Raw genomic sequence first — 17,156 nt, forward strand, 5'->3', positions numbered from 1 at the left:
CCAAATACTTTAACGATTTCAAAATATATATGACTTGCAACTCGCCTGTGTTTGGAAAGAATAACACAGCGTCCAGAATAATAACAAAAAATAAAGAAATTACCATTTCGTCGTGCACACAGAACAAGTGGGACTATCACAATTTCCTCTTGTCACCATGCCTCTCTCTAGAATGCACCATCTTCCCACTATTTAAACGTATGTGATATCATTTCCTATGTTATAACAACCCATTACACTAAGGACCTACAGCTCCTCTCCACCAATTACTAGATCTCCCTATTGCTTTTTTATTTCTAAGTGTATGTGTCGTATCATGTCTATCCCTTCATACCTCTGTATAAATAAAAAAAACTCCAAATATTTTCCCCATGGGGTCTGTGGGATCTCTCAGTCGATTCTGGAGCAGATGGTGCTGTGATTATTCTAATTGTTCTCTTCCTTGGTATAAACTTTTGTAAGCCCTTTAGGAAAGTTTCCGAGAGATCTCCAGACACTTTCACATAGTGCTAGTGTCACACAAAAATCGACTACTTCCTTTGCATAAACACCAGATATCCTGTATGATAATTTCGTATCTGGGTTTTAATGTATTGTTTGATATTTTTAATTGTATTTCCCGCATTTTCTTCGTTTTCCTAATTTTTAGATATTTTTCCATGTTATCCATATTTCTCTTCTCCATAGTCTATATGTAAGCGTATAAATGTATACATACACACTCACATGCACCACTCACATGCACACACACACACACACACACACACACACACACACACACACATATATATATATATATATATATATATATATATATATATATATATATATATATATATATGAAAGGAAGTCGTGAAAGACATACCCGAAAGGTTCAGATACTAGACTTGGAGGAAAATGTGATTAAACCTGTAGAAGGCTATAGCCATGTCAGTACGAAGCAGCTGGTCTGTCAGTACAGGGTAAAGCTAGACGATAGTGTGGAACATTCTCCGTGAAAATTGTTACTACCCTTATAACTTACAGCGCAAGCAGGGCTTACTAGCGACAGACTTCCTACACTGGGAGCAGTTTTGTCACTGGTTTCTTCACCAGGCAACCACGATTCCAGGTTTTGTGTCAGTCATCCTATTCCTATTCACAAGGTGAGGCCATCTTTATGTGGAGTTGTATCTTCAACTTTCATAACAGTCATCTGTGGAATAGTATGCAGAACCCCCTTGGTATGGTGACAGCGGCCGGCCGCGGTGGTCTAGCGGTTCTAGGCGAGCAGTCCAGAACCGCGCGACTGCTACGGTCGCAGGTTCGAATCCTGCCTCGGGCATGAATGTGTGTGATGTTCTTAGGTTAGTTAGGTTTAAGTAGTTCTAAGTTCTAGGGGACTGATGACCACAGATGTTAAGTCCCATAGTGCTCAGAGCCATTTGAACCATTGGTGACAGCGAATCATCAGCAGCAGTACAGTCGGAATGTGGGGGCTGGGATAATTGGCGACCGTATTTTGGGACCAGTCTTCCTTCCATGTCGCCTAACAGGTCGGAACTCTCGGCGCTTTTTGCAGTCGACTTTGCTTCCCCTGTTGAAAGAAGTGCCATTGATGATTCGAAGGGTTATGTGGCTGCTACATGATGGTGGTCCAGCCCACTTTGTCGTTATCATCCAGGCGCATCTCAATCGAGTCTTCCATAGTTGATGCATCAGATGAAGGGGTCCAGTTGCATGGTCTGCTCATTCACTGGATCTCAACCAGGGGCCATCTCAAAAGTATTGTGTATGTAGAACCCATTCCAGATGTGGAGACATTGGAGCAGAATACTCATGCTGCCTTTGACACTATTTGGATGCATCCTTGCCGATGTGAACATGTGAGACAGTTCATGCTATGGCATGTACACATATGCGTTGAAGCACATGCAAACCATTTTCAACACATACTGTAACTGTGGATGCATGATACAGTGTGTACTGGACCACGGTCTCTGTAATGATGAATGATTGAATAAATGGTCTGTAGCATGGGAACCAACCATTTCGAGACATAAGTTCATTAGACCTTTTTTCCTGTATCAATACCTAGAGTTTGTACACGGTGGAAAAAATCACCCTCTATATATACTGCTTGACAACTGCTAAAAAACAACTGATCCTTGGTAGGGAAAAACCGCCAATCACTACCGAAGAACCTGCAACTGCTATGAAACACCTGACCAACAATAGTACAAGGAAATGTATAAAACAGGACGTTTTACCTGCTGCGAAGTCTGTGCACGAACGCTCTTCGACAGTTAATGCAATACAGTGTTTGACGAAGGTTGCAAAATTCCGTGTGATACTGCAACACATCTGCAAGACATCATCTGAGTGCTTGCAATCGTTGACGAGCAGTTGGACAGCTCAAAGCTGACCATAGAATCACTATTGCGGCCATAGTAATGTGTGTGTTCAAAATTGTTATCTTAGGATTAAAAAAGTCTGCTAAAGGTGGAAATGCATGAAGAGGCATGCCGGTGGACGTAGATGGACCACCACACAAGAAGAGGATCGATACATAGCCCTAGTGGTGAAACAGAACAGAGATCTCATTCCTAGGCATATTGCTGCAGACCTTGCAACTGCTACCCGTACATATGTCTCTGCCAGAACCATTTTGTGGCCATTAAATCAAGGTGAAACTTCCTTGCAGATTAAAACTGTGTGCCAGACTGAGGCTCGACCTTGGGTCCCGAGTTCGAGTCTTGGTCCGTCAAACAGTTTTAATCTGCCAGGAAGTTTCATATCAGCGCACACTCCGCTGCCGAGCGAAAATCTCATTCTGAAAGTAGGGTGGTTTGTGTGCTGGGAAGCCTGTTAAATGCATCCCACTTAATTCACACCATCGTTAACAAAGAGTTCGTTTGGTGTAGGAAGCATATTAGTTGCAGTCAACAGCAACGGTCTAGAGTGATGTTCTCTGACGCATCTAACTTCACTGTGCCAAATGATTCTAGCCACCACTTAGTTTAAAGAGAGAGGGGACATGTTACACATCACAGAATATTCATGAACGTCATCGATATGGCCTAGCCATTATGGCATGGGCTGGCATTACGCACAGTCGCTGAACATCGCTTGGAACACCTATTTTCGACCTATTTTGTATCTGTATCAATATTTCTGTGTCATCTTGTAGTGTTGCTTATATAAAATGTTGTGTCTGTCAGGGAAATTCTTTGTCTATGTATACATGTTTCAGTTATGTGAGACTTTTGAACGATGGTGTTTAAAATGTGCTTGTGAATTTAAATAACTACTAAAATGATTGTTATAAATTGACTTGCTCCATAGCTAAGGAACGTAGTATTGAATGTAAAAGACGCGGGGAAGCCCTGCAGCTAGGGAAGTAGCATGGCGGAAAGGAAAAGGTGTGGTTGACACACAAGTGGCAACTTGTCCTTTGCGACAGGTAAGGAGTCTGGACAGAGCAGTGCTGTGGTTAACACATTGCTAGTAGTAGCGGATTATTGTGGCTCATATTCCAGGAGTTTTGAGCACAGAAGAGCTTAAGGCAGTATTTATGAGCCTCGGATGCTGCATTTGGCGATACCATTATCATGGCATGGATTTTTGTCGTATAAAAATATAATTTCGATGCCAGGAAGATATATAACAGGACGAGGCCAACAGTATTGTTATGACTGCATCGCCGCCAGGTTAATAGCCATTGCAAATTGCGCCACCAGTGTCACTAGTCTTCCACTAAATTGTCTGTATCTGTCACTCTGTCAATGGATCAGGTATTCGTGAAATTTGGTTTATTTTATTATAATAATTGTGGTGTTGCTAAAAACTCTACTTTACATCTGTGATTATCCCAAATCACAAACCTGGACAGGAGTCCTGTCTCAATGAATTTAATTCCAAGTGTCCTAATTTATTATGAGAAAGTCTTTGAACTTGAATTTAATGTTGTGTTGTCATTTGCACAGATAATTATAGTTTTGAGTAGGTCCAAAGAGTGCTTATGAAAGCACATTTTTTATTTAAATAGCTATAATTTGTTGTGCTTTAATTAATTAATAATTAATGATAATAATACTTACCATTTCTCATAATACTGATGTAGTTCTGTTAATGAGCGTGGTTGTCCAAACCATGAAAGATTAAGTGTCCTCATGTACTACATTAGTTAGTCGATGAAGCAATGGCTCCTTCAGAGCCACTGTAGTTAGATTTGCATTCTGTTTAGTTGCTTCAGTCCAAGTTTAAGAAAGAACTATTTACTGTGTTATCTGTTTTAATGCAAGTTGGTTAATGCACAACCATAGAGGCCCTGTACTAAGCTATGAAGTTATAGATTATGATCATTTGCGGACCCTCTGACTTAAATTCAGAATCATTTCAAGCTTTTCCCTGTCCATATTGCTACTACTTTCCTGTGTGTCGGTAAATGGATTTGTAAACTGTTACACGTAGTCGATTTAAGTTACGTGTTGTCGAGAGTCATATGTTTCTTTTCACTAAAGCTCAATGGCCATTAGTTTATTAGTAATACATTTGTCTGAAAGGGGAGTTTACTGTGTTGCAGTATGAACTGATGTGAGGAAACAGTTTAGTGCGTATGTCAAGGAAAGTTAGATGAGCCTTAGCACTGCCTTGTGCTTTATCATTGTGCTTGACACAAGAATGCCTAATTAGGCTGGCGATCGGTTTTAATACATAATGTTGAAACTTGCGTTTGTGCTGCAAGAACGTCTGCTCCTGACCCACCTATTTACTGTTGTTTACACTCTGCTGGAGTGTTTTGGAAACGAATCACAGTTTGATTGTTCTATTTCCATTAGGTTATCTCACGGTCAAGTTTCTCAAAAATTCCTCACAGAGGTATAACGTTAGCATCGATTGACGTTTTAAGGTGGTCGGTGATACCGTTACTTGCTCCATAGCTAAGGAACGTAGTATTGAATGTAAAAGACGCGGGGAAGCCCTGCAGCTAGGGAAGTAGCATGGCGGAAAGGAAAAGGTGTGGTTGACACACAAGTGGCAACTTGTCCTTTGCGACAGGTAAGGAGTCTGGACAGAGCAGTGCTGTGGTTAACACATTGCTAGTAGTAGCGGATTATTGTGGCTCATATTCCAGGAGTTTTGAGCACAGAAGAGCTTAAGGCAGTATTTATGAGCCTCGGATGCTGCATTTGGCGATACCATTATCATGGCATGGATTTTTGTCGTATAAAAATATAATTTCGATGCCAGGAAGATATATAACAGGACGAGGCCAACAGTATTGTTATGACTGCATCGCCGCCAGGTTAATAGCCATTGCAAATTGCGCCACCAGTGTCACTAGTCTTCCACTAAATTGTCTGTATCTGTCACTCTGTCAATGGATCAGGTATTCGTGAAATTTGGTTTATTTTATTATAATAATTGTGGTGTTGCTAAAAACTCTACTTTACATCTGTGATTATCCCAAATCACAAACCTGGACAGGAGTCCTGTCTCAATGAATTTAATTCCAAGTGTCCTAATTTATTATGAGAAAGTCTTTGAACTTGAATTTAATGTTGTGTTGTCATTTGCACAGATAATTATAGTTTTGAGTAGGTCCAAAGAGTGCTTATGAAAGCACATTTTTTATTTAAATAGCTATAATTTGTTGTGCTTTAATTAATTAATAATTAATGATAATAATACTTACCATTTCTCATAATACTGATGTAGTTCTGTTAATGAGCGTGGTTGTCCAAACCATGAAAGATTAAGTGTCCTCATGTACTACATTAGTTAGTCGATGAAGCAATGGCTCCTTCAGAGCCACTGTAGTTAGATTTGCATTCTGTTTAGTTGCTTCAGTCCAAGTTTAAGAAAGAACTATTTACTGTGTTATCTGTTTTAATGCAAGTTGGTTAATGCACAACCATAGAGGCCCTGTACTAAGCTATGAAGTTATAGATTATGATCATTTGCGGACCCTCTGACTTAAATTCAGAATCATTTCAAGCTTTTCCCTGTCCATATTGCTACTACTTTCCTGTGTGTCGGTAAATGGATTTGTAAACTGTTACACGTAGTCGATTTAAGTTACGTGTTGTCGAGAGTCATATGTTTCTTTTCACTAAAGCTCAATGGCCATTAGTTTATTAGTAATACATTTGTCTGAAAGGGGAGTTTACTGTGTTGCAGTATGAACTGATGTGAGGAAACAGTTTAGTGCGTATGTCAAGGAAAGTTAGATGAGCCTTAGCACTGCCTTGTGCTTTATCATTGTGCTTGACACAAGAATGCCTAATTAGGCTGGCGATCGGTTTTAATACATAATGTTGAAACTTGCGTTTGTGCTGCAAGAACGTCTGCTCCTGACCCACCTATTTACTGTTGTTTACACTCTGCTGGAGTGTTTTGGAAACGAATCACAGTTTGATTGTTCTATTTCCATTAGGTTATCTCACGGTCAAGTTTCTCAAAAATTCCTCACAGAGGTATAACGTTAGCATCGATTGACGTTTTAAGGTGGTCGGTGATACCGTTACATGCTGAGGTATCGTTACAACACAGTGGTATTGCAGAGAGATCATTCTGGATCATGTACATCTGTTTAGGGTGTAGTAGAGCCTGATTTTCTGTTTATGGACGACAATACCTGCCCACACTGGACCGATGAGATATCAGACGCAATGGAAAGCAAAGATACGGAATGGTCTGCTTACTCCCCATACCTAAAACCTATAGAGCATGCCTGAGATGCTCCTGGCAGATGTGTATCTCAGTGAACACTCTCCCCTGAGCTGTGCAGAAACTGAAAACCACCTTGAGTGAGGAGTGGGAAACTATTCCCCAAGGACTCCTCAAGAGTTTGGTAGACACCATGAATAACAGGTGCAAAATGGGCATTAGTGCCAAGGAGGGACATTCCTTACTGGGAGTCCAATATTGACCTTTGTATTTGGAGTCTGACCTGTGTCAAACATAAACGTTATTTGTATCTGTTACCCTCGTTTTTCATGTGGCGAAACCTCTACTGTTTTTTTCTTGTAAATCTACCACTCTACCTATATTACATATGTACTGTATTTTATGTCTTCCATTATTGCCTGTGATTATTGCTGCCCAACGAGGTCTCTGCTCCTTAGGAATTTCCAGGCAGTATATATCTCTTCTTGCCTACATTACCAGGTGTGCTTTTTATTTTTTTACCATCCAGCTGTGATACAGAGTCCCAAACCAGCCATAAATCTACAAACGATAATTCTTCGTAATGCCCACCCACATAACACTAACTAACAAAACTGCTGATAAAAAATGCACTTACATGCGTTGCTGTGGAGGTTGAGTGTTGTTATCCTGTTGTAAACACACATATTTAGTTCATCGGCTTCCCACAGAAGCCCCCTACGCCCTTCCCCCACAAACATCAAGACGCCAGAGGCGCCTTTGGGGGGCAGCAGAAATGGTGGTGGTGGTGGGGGCGGCAGCTGTGATGTTGTCCCAGTGTAGGTTCAGAGTAGTGTCTGAAAGGTGGACCTGCCTGCTTTATGGAAGGGGTACTGTTCATGGTGGATCCATAACAAACTGTGTCTGTGAATGTTAATTGGGGTGGATCCACCATGTGCTTCATCTGGGAATATTGTTCATGGTGGATCCCAAATGACCTATATCCAGGAATATTATTGACTTACCAGTCCCAACAGGACAAACCTCTGCCTTTTTCTACAACTTAAGACAGAACTACTACAATTTCACATTAAATGTCCACACATACATTGTTTTCGTAATCTGTTTGATTTACTTTTGTTGCTTGTTGCAGGTGTCAGAGACTGGAAACGATAGAAGCATTTGCTTTTTTCGCACGAGCTAATTGGAAGCAGTGGTGTAATAGAAACAGCAACTTGTGCATTACTGTGTCTTGAAGAGTTATCTAAGAAGCTTTCTTAGATTAATTTTTTATTTAACTTAAACATTTGTGGAGGACGTCAAAAAAAGAGTAAGTACCAAAACTGCACCCTATGATTCACATAAATCCTTTAAAAAACTGTTTTTGTTGCAGAAATCACATTGACTAAAATTTTCGACTTGATTGCAGTGTACTTGTATGTGGTACAACAGCCGGATATTCAGCCCATTATGCTCAAGTATTTGATTTACAGTCACACTCAGAATGCGGGAGACATAGTTCATAGCATTGTTGAGAGAGTGGTTAAGAGTGCAAAGAAGTCCAGGCCAATTTATGTACCCAATAAAAACATACTAGTCATCTGAAATGCGAATCAGGAGTGAAATTCTCTGCATCTTAGAGAAATATGTTTTTTTTCAGATTTCAACGATATTAAAGCTTTGAGTGATGGAGTGGTTCATTAGGTGGCCCAGTTTCAACGATATTAAAGCTCTGAGTGATGGAGTGGTTCATTAGGTGGCTTAGGATGTTGATAGAAATATATTCAAAGTGTCTGAAGGTAAATTATTTCAAAGTAAGGAGGGAAATGATATTTCAATATAGAAGAAGCTACAAATAATCCGAGTAAGGACAAGCCAAGTTTGAAGGTATTGAGGAAGACGTTTACAGAGCATGTAGATGCAAGTAAGCTGGATTTGAAACCTGCCAATAATACGAAAATGACCCTTCCAGAAAACAAAATTCGAGATTTAAATAATTTGTTTAACTGCAACATCAGTCCTAAATATGACAAGGGTGTCCATGATTCTCTTTCAACATAAATGTATATTGTTGCTTTACATGCATTTGTTTTGAATTTCGTTTTCTTTGTCAGTCTATTATTTCACTTCATTTATAAGGAAGGTAGAAATAGTAAAAATGAAATTACAATGATGAAACTATCTAAGAATGACCAAATAAAATAATGAGTTAGAGATAAATTTAAGTTTTTCCGACACACCTCTTTGATCATACATATTACTTTGGTTACTAATGTTAGAAGAACAATGAAATATTTGCAAAAAGGCTTGCAAGTGGGTGAATAACGTGAAATTTAACAGAAATAATTTTTGTGTTTTGTGGGGAACACTTAGTGTCACAGTTAGCCTTAGTTTCAATTCCACAGTTAATTTTACTGTTGCTTAATGATGTCTTCAGACAATGTCGGTTGTAATTCTGTATTTCTTGTAAATTTTTCATTTTGGCAGTTATGTAGTTCTTCTGGAATAGTGATATATTGACGCTGCTACAGATGAACTCACAAGAAGTTTGCTGGCAGGGGATAGAATGAGCTCTGTGCACGTCATGGATAGTATACATTTCATCTACATAACTTAAATCAGCTCCTAATACCATTTCTCGGTGTTTTTTTTTCATTTTTAAACCATTTAACTTACATTTCACCATTTTTTTGCGATTGATCGCTCCAGCAGTATCAGTTGTGTGAAATTTACTGTTTTCAACACATATACAATGGACTGTTTTGGAGGAGAATTACCACATGTTGGAGAGAGATTGTCGAAAATGATGTCTGCACAGGCACTGACCATATCTCATTGCCACAGTGTGGTAGATTATGTCTCTCACAGCTGTAATGCCAGAGTCTTTCGATAGCTCCATCTGCCACCTCGCTAGATCCTGTCGGTATTTTATGGTTTTAATGTTTAAGATTTTACCATCATACACCATTATTATTATCACAACCAATTACACTCTTGATTTGAAGTGGACCTGGGCTACTTTAGAGTGAATTTCCTCCATTAGTATGCGTTGTGGATGGGATCATGCATACAGAAAAAAGATCACATCCTTCCTACCCCTGACCTTGGGGTAGCCGCATCGCAGAACACTCATAAAGTAGTGTGTAATTACATCTAGACCTAGACAATACAATAGAAAGTCCTGACAACTTGGGTCTCTACTCACAGATTTTTTGTTACCAGTAAAAATCATCGACTAAACTATGTTTGACATATGGTGGTCTAATGCTGTATACTATCTATCTACCTATAGTTTCAATTATTTAACATGGAAATCGATTGCGAAAATTCGTACTGTTGGTGTGCTCATGCAAAATAATGTATTCTGAGACATTTACTACCACAGAGGCGCGTAAGCGGAAGACTGGGGACCTAAGACTAGAGTGTGTGAATTATTTTATCTAAATATACATCTTAGTTCTACTTAAAACGATATCAAAGTTATCCATACATTATGACAAATGCTAGGGTCACATTATTATGTTCTTCCATAGAGTTGTCGGGATTGCTAGTGGCATTTCGCATTTTTTTTATATAGACGTTGGAACTGTTACTTTAATAATAAATATACGCCACTAAGTGCGCGTTTTTGGTGTGCAGAGTAGTTCTACAAATACAAACAAAACAAATACATGTTGCTGTCATTGCTGGGTTCACACCACACCCTATGGCCCTGGATATTTACGTCACAGCATGAACAAATTAGTGTAATTGGATTGAAAGTCCAATCACATTTAGAAGCTATGGTCAGAAGATAATGTAGCTGGAAGTATTGTCATTATAAGTTTTATCCTAAGGTTTTTGCTACTGATATGAATAATCATCATTAGTAAAAAGCATTTGCTGCTGGTGGTCATTCTGATCATATTGCTGTACCAACACACACTCCAGTGTTTGTCCTACACATTTAATAACATGTCATACACATAAGAATGGGATCTACACCAACAAAATTAAAATAAATACTATTGACAGGGGTGGAGGTTCTTACGTTCCAGGTAATCACGACTGATGATTGGTTATAAAACTAAGCTCTGTAGGTCTATAGTTTTAATTATTTAATCTGGAAATTGATTACACAAACTACCAAATAGTAATGCTGATGGTTTTGCTCTAGACTATATTTTGGCTATATTCTATTTTGTACATCTGGATGGCTGTCTATTCATGATAAGCAAATCACATTTCAAAATCAGTATGGTATGAAATACCTGCCCAGAGGTTTCTTTTGCTAGTGTTAAGAATATACTACCAACAAATGATAATAAATCTGGGACCGTAAAAAACAGCAATACATCTCTAGAGGGCCTGACTGCCTTTCTGGCAAAGATATAGGACAAATTGTACCTTACTGATGCATGAAGGAGGCAAAGTGTTGAGCAGTCGTAGACCATTATCTATTAAAGTTTTCGTACATGTAGTCCTAATGTCGTTCTGCAATTTGTCAACTGGGATGTAAAATCAGCTTGTATGTTGATCACGTAATGATGCCGTCTTTTCCAGTTACGACTCCTAAAATTAAAGTACATAAGTGCTATGGATTAGATGTGTGTGTGCATGTTGTAGAAGATTGTATTTGTAATGGAGTATTCGGCAATGGTAGGATGATGTACCATATATAGATACTCTGCTTCAAAAAAAAGACAATCAGGTGTGATATAGGTTATAAAACTATGCACTTTATGTCTGTAGTTTTATTTATTTAAAGTGGAAATTGATTACAAAAACAGTGATACTGACAGTCGTATTATGGTCGCTTATTGCTTGTAAGAGAATCACATGACCATAACGTCTCTTCCCAATTTTTTTTTAGAATACACAGATACTCCATATGGTACCTTGTGCCACTCACAAAAATGGAGGTATATAGGAAATCGTCTATCTAGACGAGTCCTAGTAATTTCACTTATCCAAAATGTACACTGCCTACAAGTGTCAGTTCTCAATAGTGTTTCTGCAAAAAGAGCATTGCCCAGTTTGAGTTCACGTAATACAAGCATGTTGATTGAAACTACCAGTAAAACGTTCAGTGTTACATTACTAATTTCAGGAAAATTCTTCTAATTAGTAACGAGTGTTTTAAAGCATCTCTACAAGCAACAAAAGATTCACTGCTATGAAGTGATGCCTGCAACCTCATAAACCACACAGGTACTATACCTATTCTATTCCAGTCGTCGTTTTTTTTCTTCGTAGGATGTAGAGTATGGACGTCTCTTGTGTTACATCCAACGTAGTTCACCACTGCATATCTAACCAAAACTTACATTTAGTGGTCCCATCCCAATGTCCAAAATGACACAAGTTACTGCATATTTGTCTCAGAGCGTTTTTCTTAGTGCAAGCGACTTAATAAATTCCTACTGCATGGGAAACTCTGCTACCATTAGTAGCATGTCATTGATAGTATTATTCTCGTTATTTAGAGGGATGTTCTGTATGTGTATCCACTGGCTGTCACACGTCATTGCCAGATGACACACTATCTGCCTTATCAAGCACCTGCTCCCTGAGATTACGAATGTCGTCTCCAATGTGTGTGTGTACTCCTCGGCTCTTGTTTCGTTTACTTATTACTGAGTGGCCTTTCTGTTCTATATGTTGCGATCATGGATAGGGAAGAAGTATCTTGACTATTACCGCTAGCAAAACATAGGGCAGGGTTTTCTGACACGTAGGAAGATTTCCTGCGTTTACTGTTAACCAATGTCCGCACGCTGAGGCTGTGGCGGTTCTTCACCAGGGATAGACGTTTCATGTACGTGGGGAGCGCTCCTGCAGAGGTATTGGGAGGCCTGGCCAGTATTCCCAGCACCAGAGTCGGCGCTCGCAGTCACTGGGATCGGCTCCCGCGTCGACAGTGCTGACAGCGCCGCCTGTAAGTTCTGCAGAGATTTGCAGCACAACGTCCGAAATTGTTCATAGGCTTACTGACAGATGATGGGTAAATGCTGCAGCTCTCTACAGCCGCAGTTTATTATGTACTGCCACAGGTGTCGTGATCTGTGTGGGTCAATGACTTGGTAAGTAGGAATAGCTTATTTCCCTGTACTGTGGCCATTGCCCAGTCTCATTTGAATTGCAAGGATGTGTACTTATACTTCGGATTATTTATGAGTTTCACAGTGACGTTGGACACTAATATTGTAATAAATGTCAATTCTCAATAGTCTTTTTGCGAAAAGTGTATTGCACAAATGCTCTAACAAATTGCTTACTAAGTAAATTGACATTTGTTTCGTGTTATGTGTATTTTTATTCTGCCTGTGAGCACTAGCAGTTCTCGCCTGTCATCACTGTACTTGCACAATTGTATTTGTTGCTAAATTTTTCCGCATATGTCCAGTAGGGTTCAATTGTAGGGGTGGGGGAGTAGCGATATAGTGGTTTCGTTGCATTGTGCCACTCCTGCACACGTTTGAAGGAAAGGTACACTAACCTTATCAATGTGATGGACATAGGAGTGGTACCTCTCCTACTCAAAAGTTTGTACATGCCTTCCAGCAATCTCACACATTCACAAATAATAGTGCAATAAGTTACACTGAAGAGCCAAAGAAACTGGCACACCTGCCTAATATTGTGTAGGGCCTACGCGAGCATGCAGAAGTGTAGCAACACGACGTGGCATGGACACAACTAATGTCCAAAGTAGTGCTGGATACGACTGACACTACGAATCCTACAGGCCTGTCCACAAATCTGTAAGAGTACAAGACGGTGGAGATCTCTTCTGAATGGTATGTTGCAAGGCATCCCAGATATGCTCAATAATGCTCATGTCTGGGGAGTTTGGTGGCCAGCGGAAGTGTTTAAACTCGGAAGTGTAATAGTAAACAGCATTGTCCTGCTGGAATTGCCCAAGTCCGTCGGAATGCACAATGGGCATGAATGGATGCAGGTGATCAGACAGGATGCTTACATAAATGTCACCTGTCAGAATCATATCTAGAGTATCAGGGATCCCATACCACTTCAACTGCACGTGCCCCACACCATAACAGAGCCTCCACCAGCTTGAACACAATGTACACGAGTGGTCCTTCGGCTCCGAAAGCCCGTATCGGTGATATTTCGTTGAATGATTCGCATACTGACACTTGTTGATGGCCCAACACTGAAATCTGCAGCAATCTGCGGAAGGGTTGCACTTCTGTCACATTGAACGATTCTCTTCAGTCGTCGTTGGTCCTGTTCTTGCAGGATGTTTTTCCGGCCGCAGCGATGTCGGAGATTTGATGTTTTATCACATTCCTGATATTCACGGTACACTCGTGAAATGGTCGTGCAGGAAAATCTCCACTTCACCGCTACCTCTGAGATGTTGTGTCCCATAGCTCGTAGGCGACTGTAACACCACGTTCACACTCACTTAAATCTTGATAGCCTGCTATTGTAGCAGCAGTAACCGATCTAACAACTGCGCCTGACACTTGTTGTCTTATATAGGCGTTGCCGACCTCAGCGCCATATTCTACTTGTTTACATATCTCTGTATTTGAATACACATGCCTATACCAGTTTCTTTGGCGTTTCAGTGTATATCATGTTGAATGTCTTCTTATTATGCCTGGGAGCTCTGGCTGACTTAGACTGACGTTGCCCAAGCATAAGCGCTAGTTTTGAAAGTGGCATTCGGATTGATTCAGAGAGAGAAAGGAGGGAGGGGATGACGCTTATATACAATGAAGCCTACATATTTCTACCGATGTGTTGGGGCCTGTTTGCTGTTATTACTGTGGATGGGAGGCCCATCGCTGAATGCCTGATAGAGCAGTAGTGACTTTTGTGCCAGCAACCTAGTTGGAAATAATTAGATATAAAATACTGTGAACTACTTGGCCACTGCTAGAGCAGGGTATATGGCAGTGGCTATACTCTACAGGTCAGTATTAGAAGGGTGATATACTCTACAGGCGACTTACTTGTGCTGGGGGTGGTTGGAAATACTAGTCAGCTCCCTCTAGGTGTGTACTTTCTTTAGTGCTACACTATGTAATCAGAAGTATCTGGACACCTGGCTGAAAATGACATACAAGTTCGTGGCGCCCTCCATAGGTAATGCTGAAGTTCAATGTGGTGTTGGCCCACACTTAGCCTTGATGACAGCTTCCACTGTCGCTAGCATACGTTCAATCAGATGCTGGAAGGTTTTTTGGAGAATGGCAACCATTTCTTCACGGAGTACTACACTGAGGTGAAGTATTGATGTCAGACGGTAAGGCCTGGCACAAAGTCGGCGTTCCAAAACATCCCAAATGTGTTCAATAGGATTCAGGTCAAAATCTGTGCAGGCCAGTGCGTCACAGGGATGTGATTGCCGTGCAACCATTCTGCCACAGGCCGTGAATTATGAACAAGTGCTCGATTGTGTTGAAAGATGGAATCGCCATCCCCGAGTTGCTCTTCAACTGTGGAAAGCAAGAAGGTGCTTAAAATATCAATGTAGGTCTGTGCTGTGATAGTGCTACGCAAAACAAGAAGGGGAGTAAGCTCCCTCCATGAAAACCAAGACCAAACCATAACACCACCGCCTCCGAATTTTACTATTGGCACTACACACACTGACAGATGACGTTCACCGGGCATTCGCCATACCCACTCCCAGCCATCGTATCGCTACATTGTGTACCGTGATTCGTCACTATACACAACGTTTTTCCACTGTTCAGTGGTCCAATGTTTACGCTCCTTACACCAATCGAGGCATCGTTTGGCATTTACCAGCGTGATGTGTGGCTTATAAGCAGCCGCTCGACCATGAAATCCACGTTTTCTCACCTCCCGCCTAACTGTCATAGTACTTGTAGTGGATCGTGATGTAGTTTCGAATTCCTGTGTGATGGTCTGGATAGATGTGTGCCTATTAACATTACGACCCTCTTCAACTGTCGGCGGTCTCTGTCAGTCAACAGACGAGGTCGGCCTGTATGCTTTTGTGCTGTACGTGATCTTAACGTTTCCACTTCCCTATCACATCGGAACAGTGGACCTAGGGATGTTTAGGAGTGTCGAAATCTCGTGTATAGCGTATGACACAAGTGACCCAATCGCCTGACCACGTTCGAAGTCCGTAAGTTCCACGCAGCCCTACAGTCTGCTCTCTCGCGATGTGTAATGACTACTGAGGTCGGTGATATGGAGTACTTGGCAGTAGGTGGCAGCAAAATACACCTAATATGAAAAACGTATTTTTTTGGGTGTCCAGATACTTTTGATGACACAGTGTTTGATAATGATTATACAAACAGTATCCTTGATTGGAAATCGGTAAACCTCAGAATTTTGCTATGATGTCACTATTATTTCTAACAATGAACTCATTTTAAAACATAAACGATGACATCACAAAATCTATTAATGTATCAGTGGCTTTGGTTTATCTATGGCAGTATGGCATTTTGGATGCATGCAGTATCTTTGGTTGGAAATTGATAAACCAGCAGCGCTTATAGATTTTGCTATGGCGTTAATATGTCATGACAGCATTATTTCTACCAATAGTGGAATGTGTTCGTTTGTGACACATACACTATGATGTCAGCCTCACAGTAGTAACGTAGTGGTGGCTTAGCAATAATAAATAATTCGGATGCTTTTGGGCACATGCTGCTGCATTGTGACTGGTTCACTCTGATGGAAAATAAGGGGGAAAATTTCATTAAAATGTGTAGGATGTTTTCCAAGAAAATAGCAAAATTTCCAGAGCAAGAAAAACTATGATCTCTAGCCCACTCCACCTTACTTAATCTATGATAGAGTAAGTTTACATGTTCGTTGCAGAACTGGCGTTTGGGGTAGTTTTTTTTATTTTTAGCAAGGTTGTATTGTTTTAGGTAACTCCAAAAACAGAGCACCATGATCACAAAGTCCTAAATCTAAGCAAAACTTATTTGTCTCTTTATACATGTAATTGTTTAAAATATTATATGAATGTTGCAGACATTTCGTTTACTTGAGTAAAATCAGTGAAATTTACGCAAAAACCCGATATCTAAGTCATATCAATGAATTTTGTTGAGTTATTGGCTTCACTGGCTAGATCTATGTTGAAATCAGCAGTTATTAAGACTCTTTTCTTGGTTTCTTTTTGAAGTTTTTGCAGTAGACACTGGAATTTCGACAAAAAATGGTTCGTTTCTTCTGGGAATGGAGTTCTATACACAGATAAAATAAGAATATTATGTCCTAACTCTACGCAGCAGCTTTCAAATGTACATTGTACATTAAGGAATCGAAATCGGATCTTGCACATATTTCATTGATCTTTCCACAAGTATGCACGATCCTCCTTGGGTTAAATTACTCCTACAAATGCTGCTGGCAACTTAAAAATTATCAAGGTTATTTAAGATTTTGATATATCTTTGCAAACCAGTGTTCATTCAAGCATACAACCTTGATACTTGGTATTTCTGACAAAATAATTGGCAAGTTGTTAAGTTTTGTTTCTTTGCCATTTGTGTAGTTTGAAGTTAACCCATTTA

Source organism: Schistocerca americana, chromosome X (assembly GCF_021461395.2).
Source record: "Schistocerca americana isolate TAMUIC-IGC-003095 chromosome X, iqSchAmer2.1, whole genome shotgun sequence".
Classification (NCBI taxonomy): domain Eukaryota; kingdom Metazoa; phylum Arthropoda; class Insecta; order Orthoptera; family Acrididae; genus Schistocerca; species Schistocerca americana.